Below are 14,281 nucleotides of genomic sequence, written 5' to 3' on the forward strand. Positions count from 1 at the left end.
ACCTTGCAGCTGCAGATAAAAAGTATCCATGAAGGGGGGGGCGGAGCGAGCGGTCGACCAAGATGGCCGCAACACACTGAGGCTCTGTGAACAAGCTGGGTGCCTAAATCAGCAAAAGCTGTTAATCCTTCATAAGACCTCTCCCTCTGCTATGAGGAGCGGATTCAAAGCTCCGTCAGCAATTTAAGCTTATTTTTGGGCCGTCTGGACAGCCGAAACACCGCTACCAACAACGGCCAGGTTTGAGGCCTCCACAGAAGCGCGCCTGCATTATTGCGCACATTAACCTTCTTAGGCTCACCCCAACCTAGTAGTCACCCACCACCGGACTTTGAACGGCTTTATTGGGGCTGCGGTTTGTTGCTGGCCACTAATCTCTGTGTGGTATAGGCTGACTTAGGAGGACACAGATGCGACGCCTCACTTAAGGGTATGACGGTGAAGTGAATGCGATACTGAGCTGATCCTCTGATGAAACGGATCGCCACGTGGAAGCTCCATAACAGTGAGTAAACACTGACACACAGGCCCTTGCTGCTGGCACACACTTTATCTAAGAATGACACAGTCTTAAACAGGATATGTACAAAGAATGAAACAATACAAAAACTGCTTGTTATGGGACAACTATTACTAAAAACAACCCCATTTCTACTGTGATGCTGCACACCTAGAGAGGAGTATTTAAAGAGACACTGAGTAGCCGTGGTATCTCCAAGTCTGGGGCACAGACATGCAAAGGTACAGATATATAGTCAAAGCAGCTGTTTAAGGCTCTGCATACACCTTTCTGTTACCTCTAACAAGCGCAATATAGGTCACTGAATCTGCAGCTCCATATCAGGACTCTGGTTTATTCAAGCAGCATTAGTTGTTGGACCTCTGGAACACGTAACCCTCCCCCCTTTCCTGCTGCTTTTCATAGTAGCAGGTCATACCCCCTATTCCTTTTACCGAGATTACCCTGTGAGGGTAAATTCCCCGGGGGTTATAGTGTTCTTGGGACATGTACAATAACCATCTGTACAGGACCAGCGTTAAACAAGGGTGACAGGGGGCAACCTTGACGTGTGCCGTTAGAGATGGGAAATGATTGCGATATAGTATTATTTATTTTAATTTTTGCACTAGGTCTATGGTATAGGGCCTGAATACTGTTGATGAATGAGTCCGAAAAACCAAATTTCGACAGGGCTTTCCACATAAACTGCCAGTCTACCCTGTCAAAAGCTTTCTCCACATCTGTGGAGAGTAGAGCAAGTGGAATGTGATAGTCGTGGGCATATTGTAGAGAGTGTAGTAATCTAATTGTGTTGTCTTTGGCTTCCCGTCCCCTGATAAAACCCACCTGGTCTGAATGGATACTTTTTGGCAAAATAACATTTAACCGGTTTGCGAGGATCTTAGCATAGATTTTCATGTCTATGTTAATAAGTGAAATTGGTCTATAATTGCCTACTTGGTCTGTTGCTTTATCTGGTTTTGGAATGACAGTAATTAACGCTTCAATTAGGGATTTTGGGAAAGCTATACCTTGGTCCACGCCGGTGAAAAGTGTGCAAAGTTAGTAATACAGATCAGGCATAATGTAGATATAAGGGGCATGGAGTTTAGCAGCATTACTCAGAAATGCCTTTTGTTTGCGGACGATGTGATCATCACTTTGCAGTCCCCAGAGACGACATTACCAGCATTAATGATGACATTGGAAGAATATAAACAAGTCTCAAACTTTTCCGTTAATATGGAAAAATCTGGTCTAATTCCACTTAATTTATCACCACAGGAGATAGTAGCCATAGCGCAATATACAAAATTTACTATCACAGATAAACTTAAATACCTGGGTTTGGTAATCCCGAAAGATACTCACAAACTATTCTCAGATAACTTCATATCACTCCAAGTGAAGGTTAAAAGCCTGCTAGATTCCTGGCATAGACAGGGACATCTGTCCTGGATGGGCAGGATCAACACGGTCAAAAGGATGATAATTCCCAAATTTCTATACCTTTTTCAGACTCTTCCGATGGCCCTGCCCAATACTTATCTCAGGGCTCAACAGAGAATGATAAATTCATTTATCTGGTCTTATAAGAGACCTAGAATAGCGCAACACACTTTATACCTTAGCAAGGAAGATGGAGGTCTTAATATCCCTAATCTCACTAATTACTATAGAGCAGCCCACTTAACGAGAGTACTCTCTTGGAATCATTCCCCTCCTGACAAGCTATGGCTACAGATAGAGAGCCACCTTTCCCAAGTTAAAAATATGAGAGATATAGCTTGGCTTCCAAAACATTCCAGATCTCAGACACTACAATGCAATAGCTATATCAAAGCCACTCTTGAGACTTGGGACTATGTTATTACCCATATTAGTGTAATATCCACCACAATATCTCCTCTGACGCCTTTGCTAGGTAATCACCTGTTCTTACAACATAACCTCTTTACCCACACTAACGCAAATACTTAATGAAGAGCTCCTTTCCAAAACTGGTATGCATATCTCCAAATAAGACACGCCATTCACAGCAGCCCCTATAAGCAAGATATACAGAGATCACTGACACAATTTGAACAACTATGTATCAACCCTAAGATCAAAAAAGCACATCTTTCTAGGACATATAATATTTTAAGAGGCTCCTTTCCGGAGCAGCGTCCTGCATACTTGGCGAGGTGGAACGAGGAAATACTGAATGACTTGGATGATGAAGATTGGAAACGTTTCCGTACTACCCATTCCTCATCCGCCTCTCTAATAATGGCTGAAGTGAATTATAAAATCATAGCCCGTTGGTACTTAACACCCCAGCGCTTACGAGTCATTTACCCTAATGCCTCTTCTAGTTGCTGGAGGAGGTGTGGAGAGGTGGGCTCTATGACCCATATATGGTGGTCTTGTTCTGCTCTGGCTGACTTCTGGCCACAAATAGAGCAGAACATAAACCATGTTTTGGGCATTAACATCTCTCTGAATGCATGTTCTATTCTCCTAAACCATGTCCCGCAGGTCTCCTGCGCCTACCGTAAAAAATTATTTCTGATAATGCTAACATGGGCTAAGAGGCTGATTCCTAGACTATGGAAGACACAAGAGGTACCCACTATCCCCAAATGGGTCTCGGAGGTTGACCATATTATAGCTCTTAAATAATTTATTACTCTTACGTAGGCAAACAAGACTTCATAACCAACATATTATTCTTATGGGAGCAAAGGCTTCATACTAACAACTGACATTTTGGTAATTCCTTTTTGCATTTACTTATTGTACTGAGATGACTAGAAATGTGCACAGTGTACTGAGAAATGTGTTGATTGGCTTTGGCATGTTAATTAGGCATAACAAAGTTTTTAAGCCTAAGGATACAATTTGGACTTGAAATGATGTACATGTGATAGGATTTCTTTACCCTCTTTTCATTTCCCTCTTCCCCAAACCCCTTCCCCATCCCTTTCCTTAACCCTAAAAACTGCTGGGTCACTGTTATAATATAATGTATATTTCACACAACTGTTTCTCTGTTGTTAAAAGATATTTTGCACTTTTGTCAAATTGATACACCCAATAAAAAATATTTAAACATAAAAAAGTATCCATGAAGAGAAAATAATTGCAATACAAGATTATTTCCAAAAGTTCAATAAAAAAAGTAATTTGTTCATCAGTATAAATACCATCCGATTTCAATGCATTATATACAGATTCAATGCCACTTGTATGTTTGTTTGATTGATGTATATAAGCTGCACACATCTAGAGTAAAAAGTATACATTTGCTACCTATGTGTCCCAAGTTTTTAATCTTATTAAAAAAATCGCCAGTATCCCTGATATATGAGGTTGTCTTGTTTACAAGCGGTTGTAGAATTTATCAAGAAAAATGGCAATCTTCGAAAAATAGACCCATTACTTGCCACTATCAGTCTACCTGGTGGTCTTGTGGGATGTTTATGAATCTTGGGGAGAGTATAAAGTACAGGTTTAATTGGATGTCGCACCAATAAACTATTTTTAAAGCTTTCTGAGATAACATCTCTTTTCATAGCGTGTACCGTACAAAATTCAATCTCCCTCTGTATGCGGTTAGTGGGGTCATTCTCAAGTTTCTGATAAACTAATGGATCATTCAATTGGCACATTATGCCTTAAATATATTAATTTCTATTCATTAAAACAAAAGCACCACCTTTTATTCGGCCTCCTTAATGATAATGTGGTGTTTTGTTTTTACCGATTTAGGTGCTTTAAGTGCTTGTTTATCTTTGTTGTGTGCTGCATAATGAGGATTTGTTTTATTCAACAATTTTTCCACATCTTTTTCTACAAGTGCAATTTACCTAGAAACACTATGTGGGAGATTGAATTTTGTACGGTACAAGCTATGAAAATAGATGTTATCTCAGAAACCTTTAAAAATAGTTTATTGGTGCAACATCCAATTAAACCTGTAATTTTAACTCTCCCCAAGATTCATAAACATCCCACTAGACCACCAGGTAGGCCAATAGTGGCAGGTAAGGGGTCTATCTTTTAGAAGATCGCCATTTTTCTTAATAAAATTCTACAACCGCTTGTAATCAAGACAACCTCATATCAGGGATACTGGCGATTTTTTTAATAAGATTGAAATCTTGAGACGCATACGGCTAGATTACGAGTTTTTGTCTGTAAAATCTCGGATTGAGCTCGCATTCTATTGGCTGTTCCAATCAGCCAATAGAATGCAAGCTCAAGTCTATTGGCTGATTGCATCAGCCAATAGGATTTTTCCTACCTTAATTCCGATTGGCTGATAGAATTCTATCAGCCAATCGGAATTCAAGGGACGCCATCTTGGATGACGTCATTTAAAGGAACCGTCATTCTTCAGTTGGACTTCGTTTGAAGAGGATGCTCCGCGACGGCTGGATTGAAGATGGATCCGCTCCGCGCCGGAAGGATGAAGATAGAAGATGCTGCCTGGATGAAGACTTCTGCCCGTCTGGAGGACCTCTTCTGCCCGGATTCGATGAAGACTTCTGCCCGTCTGGAGGACCACTTCGCCCAGCTTCGTAGAGGACTTCGGCCCGGTTGGGTGAAGACGTCTCAAGGTAGGGTGATCTTCAAGGGGTTAGTGTTAGGTTTTATTAAGGGGGGATTGGGTGGGTTTTAGAGTAGGGTTGGGTGTGTGGGTGGTGGGTTGTAATGTTGGGGGGGTATTGTATTTTTTTTTACAGGTAAAAGAGCTGATTACTTTGGGGCAATGCCCCGCAAAAGGCCCTTTTAAGGGTTATTTGTAATTTAGTATAGGGTAGGGCTTTTTTATTTTGATTAGATTAGGTGTAATTAGTTTAAAAATTTGTAATAATTTTTTTATTTTCTGTAATTTAGTGGGGGGGGGGGTTGTACTTTAGTTTATGTGATTTAATTGTAATTAATTGTATTTAGTTTAGGGATTTAATTTACTTATAGTGTAGTGTTAGGTGTAATTGTAACTTAGGTTAAGATTTATTTTACAAGTAAACTTGTATTTATTTTAGCTAGGTAGTTATTAAATAGTTAATAACTATTTAATAACTATTCTACCTAGTCTACCTATCTTATGGTTTATTTTATAGGTAAGTATTTAGTTTTAAATAGGAATAATTTATCTAATTGTAGTAATTGTATTGAGATTATTTTAAATTATATTTAAGTTAGGGGGTGTAAGGGTTAGGGTTAGATTTAGGTTTAGGGGTTAATACATTTAGTATAGTGTCGGCGACATTGGGGCAGCAGATTAGGGGTTAATAAATGTAGGTAGGTGTCGGCGATGTTAGGGACAGCAGATTAGGGGTTAATAAAATGTAACTAGTGTTTGTGAGGTGGGAGTGCGGCGGTTTAGGGGTTAATATATTTATTAAAGTGGCGGCGATGTCCGGTTGGCAGATTAGGGGGTAAAATTTTTATTTTAGTGTTTGCGATGTGGGGGGGGGGCCTCGGTTTAGAGGTTAATAGGTAGTTTATGGGTGTTAGTGTACTTTTTAGCACTTTAGTTAAGAGTTTTATGTTACGGCGTTAGCCCATAAAACTCTTAACTAAAGTGCTAAAAAGTACACTAACACCCATAAACTACCTATTAACCCCTAAACCGAGGCCCCCCCCCCCCCACATTGCAAACACTAAAATAAATTTTTTAACCCCTAATCTGCCAACCGGACATCGCCGCTACTTTAATAAATATATTAACCCCTAAACCGCCGCACTCCAGCCTCGCAAACACTAGTTACATTTTATTAACCCCTAATCTGCATCCACAAATGCCATTAGGCTCCCAATGACTTTATGTGCAATCACAGATTAAGCCTGATGAAACAGCCACTGGTGGCTAAGAAAAGCGTTGCTACAATTTTTAACCTTTTAAATAAAGTAAGTTATTTTACTTACCACTTGCTACCTGCTTTTTGCCATACCATCTATTCCTCATATCTGCCTATGGACCTTTGAGAGTTCCTGGATGCCAGTGATTAAGTCTACTGGGTGACTAGATTGATCTCAGTTTGCCCCTATAGCACCAAGGGAGGTGCTCCAACAAATGTGAGTGCATTTCATATATCATATTATATAATTCATTTGCTTCAGCATTACTAGGCCATATAGGCACTCTCTTGTGCATTGTATTGTCTCCCACAGATTACTACACACCCACTGGAAGTCAGTCTTCTGGGTGACTGTTTTTGACCCCAGACTGTTTCTTCTACACCATTAGGGGTGTCATATCTCATGTGAGTGCAACCATTACACCTTTATAAATCCAAATAATTTCTACAATATTGGGCCATGTGGCGCTTCTGTCTTCTATTTTCTGCAGATCACAGATTGTTCATACTCTATGGTGCCTGGTGGAGGTACATAGACGATATTTTTGGGGTGTGGCTGGGCGACATTGGGAGCCTAATGGCATTTGTGGATGCAGATTAGGGGTTAATAAAATGTAACTAGTGTTTGCGAGGCTGGAGTGCGGCGGTTTAGGGGTTAATATATTTATTAAAGTAGCGGCGATGTCCGGTTGGCAGATTAGGGGTTAAAAATTTTATTTTAGTGTTTGCAATGTGGGGGGGGGGGCCTCGGTTTAGGGGTTAATAGGTAGTTTATGGGTGTTAGTGTACTTTTTAGCACTTTAGTTAAGAGTTTTATGTTACGGCGTTAGCCCATAAAACTCTTAACTACTGACTTTTAAATGCGGTAGGAGTCTTGCTAGGAGAGGGTGTACCGCTCACTTTTTCCAAGACTCATAATACCGGCGTTAGGAAAATCCCATTGAAAAGATAGGATATGCAATTTACGTAAGGGGATTTGAGGTATGTTCGAGCCGCGGAAAAAAAGTGAGTGGTACACCTGTACCTGCCAGACTCTTAATACCAGCGGGCGTTAAAAAGCAGCGCTGGGACCTCTCAACGCTGCTTTTTAGGGCTAACGCAAGACTCGTAATCTCGCCGATAGGTAGCAAATATATACTTTTTACTCTAGATGTGTGCAGCTTATATACATCAATCAAACATACAAGTGGCATTGAATCTATATAGAATGCATTAAAATCTGATGGTACTTATTCTGATGAACAATTTACTTTTTTTATTGAACTTTTGGAAATAATCTTGTATTGTAATTATTTTCTCTTCATGGATACTTTTTATCTGCAACTGCAAGGTACTGCGATGGGCTCCAATGTTGCCCCGTCATACAACAACTGTGAGGAACACTTTATGTGCAATCACAGATTAAGCCTGATGAAACAGCCACTGGTGGCTAAGAAACGCGTTGCTACAATTTTTAACCTTTTAAATAAAGTAAGTTATTTTACTTACCACTTGCTGCCTGCTTTTTGCCATACCATCTATTCCTCATATCTGCCTATGGACCTTTGAGAGTTCCTGGATGCCAGTGATTAAGTCTACTGGGTGACTAGATTGATCTCAGTTTGCCCCTATAGCACCAAGGGAGGTGCTCCAACAAATGTGAGTGCATTTTATATATCATATTATAATTCATTTGCTTCAGCATTACTAGGCCATATAGGCACTCTCTTGTGCTTTGTATTGTCTCCTACAGATTACTACACACCCACCGGAGGTCAGTCTTCTGGGTGACTGTTTTTGACCCCAGACTGTTTCTTCTACACCATTAGGGGTGTCATATCTCATGTGAGTGCAACCATTACTCCTTTATAAATCCAAATAATTTCTACAATATTGGGCCATGTGGCGCTTCCGTCTTCTATTTTCTGCAGATCACAGATTGTTCATACTCTATGGCGCCTCCTGGTGGAGGTACATAGACGATATTTTTGGGGTGTGGCTGGGCGACATTGGGAGCCTAATGGCATTTGTGGATGACCTGAATAATTCTGTATCAGGCTTAAAATTTACGCTTACTACAAGTGAGACTTCTGTTAACTTTTTGGACACTCAGATATATAAGGAGGGAGGTTTTTTGAAGTCTGATTTATTTATCGAGCCGACAGATAAGAATAGCTTATTGAGGTATGATAGTCATCATTCACCGAATGTATTTAAAACTCTACTTAAGAGTCCGTTGTAAGGGTTAAAAGAATTGTTTCAGATGTATCTCAGTGTGAAAAAAGATTAGAAGAAATGGCTGACAAATTCATAGCAAGGGGTTATCCACATACTCTTGTTTTAACAACAAATGAAGGAGGTTATGTTAGATAATACAATACATAGGACCAAGAAAACTAATAAGAAACAAACAGATTTATTTTAGTCACTAAGTACAATAAACTGAGTAATAAAATTAATAAAATACTTAAAAAAACACTGGCACATTCTACAGGATCTTAATCCGTTCATAGATTTGTTTAAAAATTTACCTATGCCTGCCTATCAAAGAAATAAAACTTTAAAAGATTGTTTTGTCCGTGCAGATACAGGGAGTGCAGAATTATTAGGCAAGTTGTATTTTTGAGGATTAATTTTATTATTGAACAACAACCATGTTCTCAATGAACCCAAAAAACTCATTAATATCAAAGCTGAATAGTTTTGGAAGTAGTTTTTAGTTTGTTTTTAGTTATAGCTATTTTAGGGGGATATCTGTGTGTGCAGGTGACTATTACTGTGCATAATTATTAGGCAACTTAACAAAAAACAAATATATACCCATTTCAATTATTTATTTTTACCAGTGAAACCAATATAACATCTCAACATTCACAAATATACATTTCTGACATTCAAAAACAAAACAAAAACAAATCAGTGACCAATATAGCCACCTTTCTTTGCAAGGACACTCAAAAGCCTGCCATCCATGGATTCTGTCAGTCTTTTGATCTGTTCACCATCAACATTGCGTGCAGCAGCAACCACAGCCTCCCAGACACTGTTCAGAGAGGTGTACTGTTTTCCCTCCTTGTAAATCTCACATTTGATGGTGGACCACAGGTTCTCAATGGGGTTCAGATCAGGTGAACAAGGAGGCCATGTCATTAGATTTTCTTCTTTTATACCCTTTATTGCCAGCCACGCTGTGGAGTACTTGGACGCGTGTGATGGAGCATTGTCCTGCATGAAAATCATGTTTTTCTTGAAGGATGCAGACTTCTTCCTGTACCACTGCTTGAAGAAGGTGTCTTCCAGAAACTGGCAGTAGGACTGGGAGTTGAGCTTGACTCCATCCTCAACCCGAAAAGGCCCCACAAGCTCATCTTTGATGATACCAGCCCAAACCAGTACTCCACCTCCACCTTGCTGGCGTCTGAGTCGGACTGGAGCTCTCTGCCCTTTACCAATCCAGCCACGGGCCCATCCATCTGGCCCATCAAGACTCACTCTGATTTCATCAGTCCATAAAACCTTAGAAAAATCAGTCTTGAGATATTTCTTGGCCCAGTCTTGACGTTTCAGCTTGTGTGTCTTGTTCAGTGGTGGTCGTCTTTCAGCCTTTCTTACCTTGGCCATGTCTCTGAGTATTGCACACCTTGTGCTTTTGGGCACTCCAGTGATGTTGCAGCTCTGAAATATGGCCAAACTGGTGGCAAGTGGCATCTTGGCAGCTGCACGCTTGACTTTTCTCAGTTCATGGGCAGTTATTTTGCGCCTTGGTTTTTCCACATGCTTCTTGCGACCCTGTCGACTATTTTGAATGAAACGCTTGATTGTTCGATGATCACGCTTCAGAAGCTTTGCAATTTTAAGAGTGCTGCATCCCTCTGCAAGATATCTCACTATTTTTGACTTTTCTGAGCCTGTAAATTCCTTCTTTTGACCCATTTTGCCAAAGGAAAGGAAGTTGCCTAATAATTATGCACACCTGATATAGGGTGTTGATGTCATTAGACCACACCCCTTCTCATTACAGAGATGCACATCACCTAATATGCTTAATTGGTAGTAGGCTTTCGAGCCTATACAGCTTGGAGTAAGACAACATGCATAAAGAGGATGATGTGGTCAAAATACTCATTTGCCTAATAATTCTGCACTCCCTTTATAGGCAGTGGTAAATTTAGTATGCAAAAAACAATTGGAAGTAAGAAAACTGGGTGCTTTCCTTGTCTGAGTTGCAGCAATTACAAATCCATGATCAAAGACAGTTATTTAAACCATCCTCAGAAAGGTAGAAAATATAAAATTAATCAATACTTAACCTGCAGAGCAAGTTATATCATATATATGATTAAGTGTCCATGTAGTAAAGAGAGGCTTGTGAATGAATAACACAACACAAGTCAAATATAAGATGTAACAACAAAGAAGAACCAGTATCTTCACATTTTATTGAAGCAGGTCATAGTATTAGTCAGCTGGGATTTCAAATTATTGAAAAGGTAGATATCCCTAAGATAGGGGGTGATCGAGAGAATCTACTAAAAATCAGAGAAATGTATTGGATATATAAGCTGCAGACTCTTACACCAAAGGGTCTCAGTAAAGCTTTTGATTGGTACTAAGTCTTTAAGGTAATAAAATGCAACATGTGTTAGTGTTATTATACATTGTATCCACTAGATGTCAGTTACCATACAGGATGTGGGTGTGTCCTAATACTTCTATGCAGGTATAAAGGTAGCCATTGTATGTACATTTGTTAGACATGACTAAGGACCTGTGAGAGGTCTGAAACGTTGTTGTTCACTTTGAGACCATGAAGAAATAAAGGTCTAATGATTCATATATTGGGATGGAGTAACCTTTTTTCTAACATGTTAATTTAGGGGGTGTTGGGTTAGGGGGCTTAGTAATTTAATTAGTTATTTGCGTTGTGTGGGTTTGGCGGTTTAGGGGTTAATAGTTTTAATAGGATTCTTGCGTTGTGTGGGTTTGGCAGTTTAGGGGTTAATAGTTTTAATAGGATTATTGCGTTGTGTGGGTTTGGCGGTTTAGGAGTTAATAGGTTAATTAAGTTTATTTTAGTGTTGGTGGGGGATGGCGGTTTAGGGATTAATATTTTTAATAGGTTCTTTGCGATATGGGTGAATGGTGGATTAGGGGTTAATAGTTTATTAAGGTATATTGCGTTGTGGGGTGGGGTGATGGTGGTTTAGGTGTTAATAGGTTAATTAGATGTTTTGCGATCTGGGGGTTTGTGGATTATGGGTTACTATAGTTTATTAGTTATTGCGGTTGACAGGTAGATATTGCATATGCGTTAGGTGTTAGTTAATGTTATCAGGCAGTTACGGGCGATACGGTGCTCACATACTCAGCGAAAGGCTTGCTGCCTATGTGTGGCAAGGTGAAAATGGAATAAAATATCTCCATTTTCGCCGCGTAAATCCTTGTGCTGAATATGTGATACCGATTTGCAATGCGGTTCTATGTTAGCTTATCGGAGTAAAAATTGCGTCCGACGAGTGAAATATACGTGCCACATTTATATGTGGCGCTGTATATGTGATACCAAAACCGCATAAAAAAATGGTGTTGCCGGCTTTTGCGGGTGACGCCACATATGTAATCTTGCACCTTAAAGGGACATGAAACCTCAAATTTTTCTTTCATGATTAAGTTAGAGCGTACAATTTTAAACAACTTGCCACTGCCTGCACTGATATCATGTGAGTGTGATGTTATGCTTCACTAGTCTCTCTGACTACAGGGGTTAGTGTTTCACCCATTGGTGTTTATGTATGTATGTGTGTGTGTGTGTGTGTGTATGTATGTATGTGTGTGTCTGTGTGTGTGTATGTATGTATGTGACTGTGTGTGTATTTATGCATGTATGTGTGTGTGTGTATGTATGTATGTGACTGTGTGTGTATTTATGCATGTATGTGTATGTATGTGACTGTGTGTATTTATGCATGTATGTGTGTGTATGTATGTGACTGTGTGTGTGTATTTATGCATGTATGTATGTGTATGTATGAGACTGTGTGTATTTATGCATGTATGGGTGTGTATGTGACTGTGTGTGTATTTATGCATGTATGGGTGTGTATGTATGTGACTGTGTGTGTATTTATGCATGTATGTGTGTGTATGTATGTGACTGTGTGTGTATTTATGCATGTATGTATGTGTATGTATGTGACTGTGTGTATTTATGCATGTATGTGTGTGTGTGTGTGTATGTGACTGTGTGTGTATTTATGCATGTATGTGTGTGTATGTATGTGACTGTGTGTGTATTTATGCATGTATGTATGTGTATGTATGTGACTGTGTGTATTTATGCATGTATGTGTGTGTGTGTGTATGTATGTGACTGTGTATGTATGTGCATGTATGTGTATGTATGTGACTACAGGGGTTAGTGTTTCACCCATTGGTGTTTATGCGTGTATGTGTGTGTGTGTGTGTGTGTGTATGTATGTATGTGTGTGTCTGTGTGTGTGTGTATGTATGTATGTGACTGTGTGTGTATTTATGCATGTATGTGTGTGTGCGTGTATGTATGTATGTGACTGTGTGTGTATTTATGCATGTATGTGTATGTATGTGACTGTGTGTATTTATGCATGTATGTGTGTGTATGTATGTGACTGTGTGTGTATTTATGCATGTATGTATGTATGTGTATGTATGTGACTGTGTGTATTTATGCATGTATGTGTGTGTGTATGTGACTGTGTGTGTATTTATGCATGTATGCGTGTGTATGTATGTGACTGTGTGTGTATTTATGCATGTATGTGTGTGTATGTATGTGACTGTGTGTGTATTTATGCATGTATGTATGTGTATGTATGTGACTGTGTGTATTTATGCATGTATGTGTGTGTGTGTGTGTGTATGTGACTGTGTGTGTATTTATGCATGTATGTGTGTATGTATGTGACTGTGTGTGTATTTATGCATGTATGTATGTGTATGTATGTGACTGTGTGTATTTATGCATGTATGTGTGTGTATGTATGTGACTATGTGTGTATTTATGCATGTATGTGTATGTATGTGACTGTGTGTGTATTTATGCATGTATGTGTGTGTATGTGACTGTGTGTATGTATGTATGTATGTGTGTATGTATGTATGTATGTGACTGTGTGTGTATTTATGCATGTGTGTGTGTATGTTTGTGGAACCAGCAAATTACAGACCTTGTTACTACAGCATGGGGGGTAAACAGTGTCACTATACAGTAACACTATATAAAGTAAGGGGGGCTGGACCATGTCACAGACTAATGTGGTCACTTTATAAAGTACTGGGGCGGGTAGGTTTCAGGCCAAATATCTCACCGGCAGATTACAGACTGCGTCACTAACTCACTATATACAGTACTGGTGGGTTAAACAGTGTCACTGTATACACTAATAGGGGGTCAGACCGTCTCACATACTGTGGGCACAGGGTACCTCCTTTTGCAGACATGTAATCTGATTCACTTTTTTCTGTGTTAAATGTAAAAAAAAAAAAAAACCATAAGTATCAAATTCACTTTTTTTTTGGGGGGGGGGGGGTTTGGGGGGCCCTTCTTAGATTCTTGCACCTGGGCCCTGTGGTTTCTAGTTACGCCTCTGTCTCTTGGTATCGTTTGTTGGAGAAAAAGCAATGCACTATGCACATGGGTGAACTAATAACAAGAGGCGTATATTTGCAGCCACCAATCAGAAGCTGCTGAGCCTACCTAGGTATGCTTTTCAACAAAGAATACAAAGATTACTAAAACAAAATGTATAATAGAAGTAAATTGAAAATTGTGTTTAAAATGATATGCTCTCTATGAATCATGAAAGAAAAAAAAAGTTTTTTTATGTCCTTTTAAGGGCCACATGTAAATATATGGCTATTAATCAAATAATATGAAATTATATAATAATAGATTTAAAAACTATTGCAC

This window comes from Bombina bombina, chromosome 6 (assembly GCF_027579735.1).
Source record: "Bombina bombina isolate aBomBom1 chromosome 6, aBomBom1.pri, whole genome shotgun sequence".
NCBI lineage: Eukaryota > Metazoa > Chordata > Amphibia > Anura > Bombinatoridae > Bombina > Bombina bombina.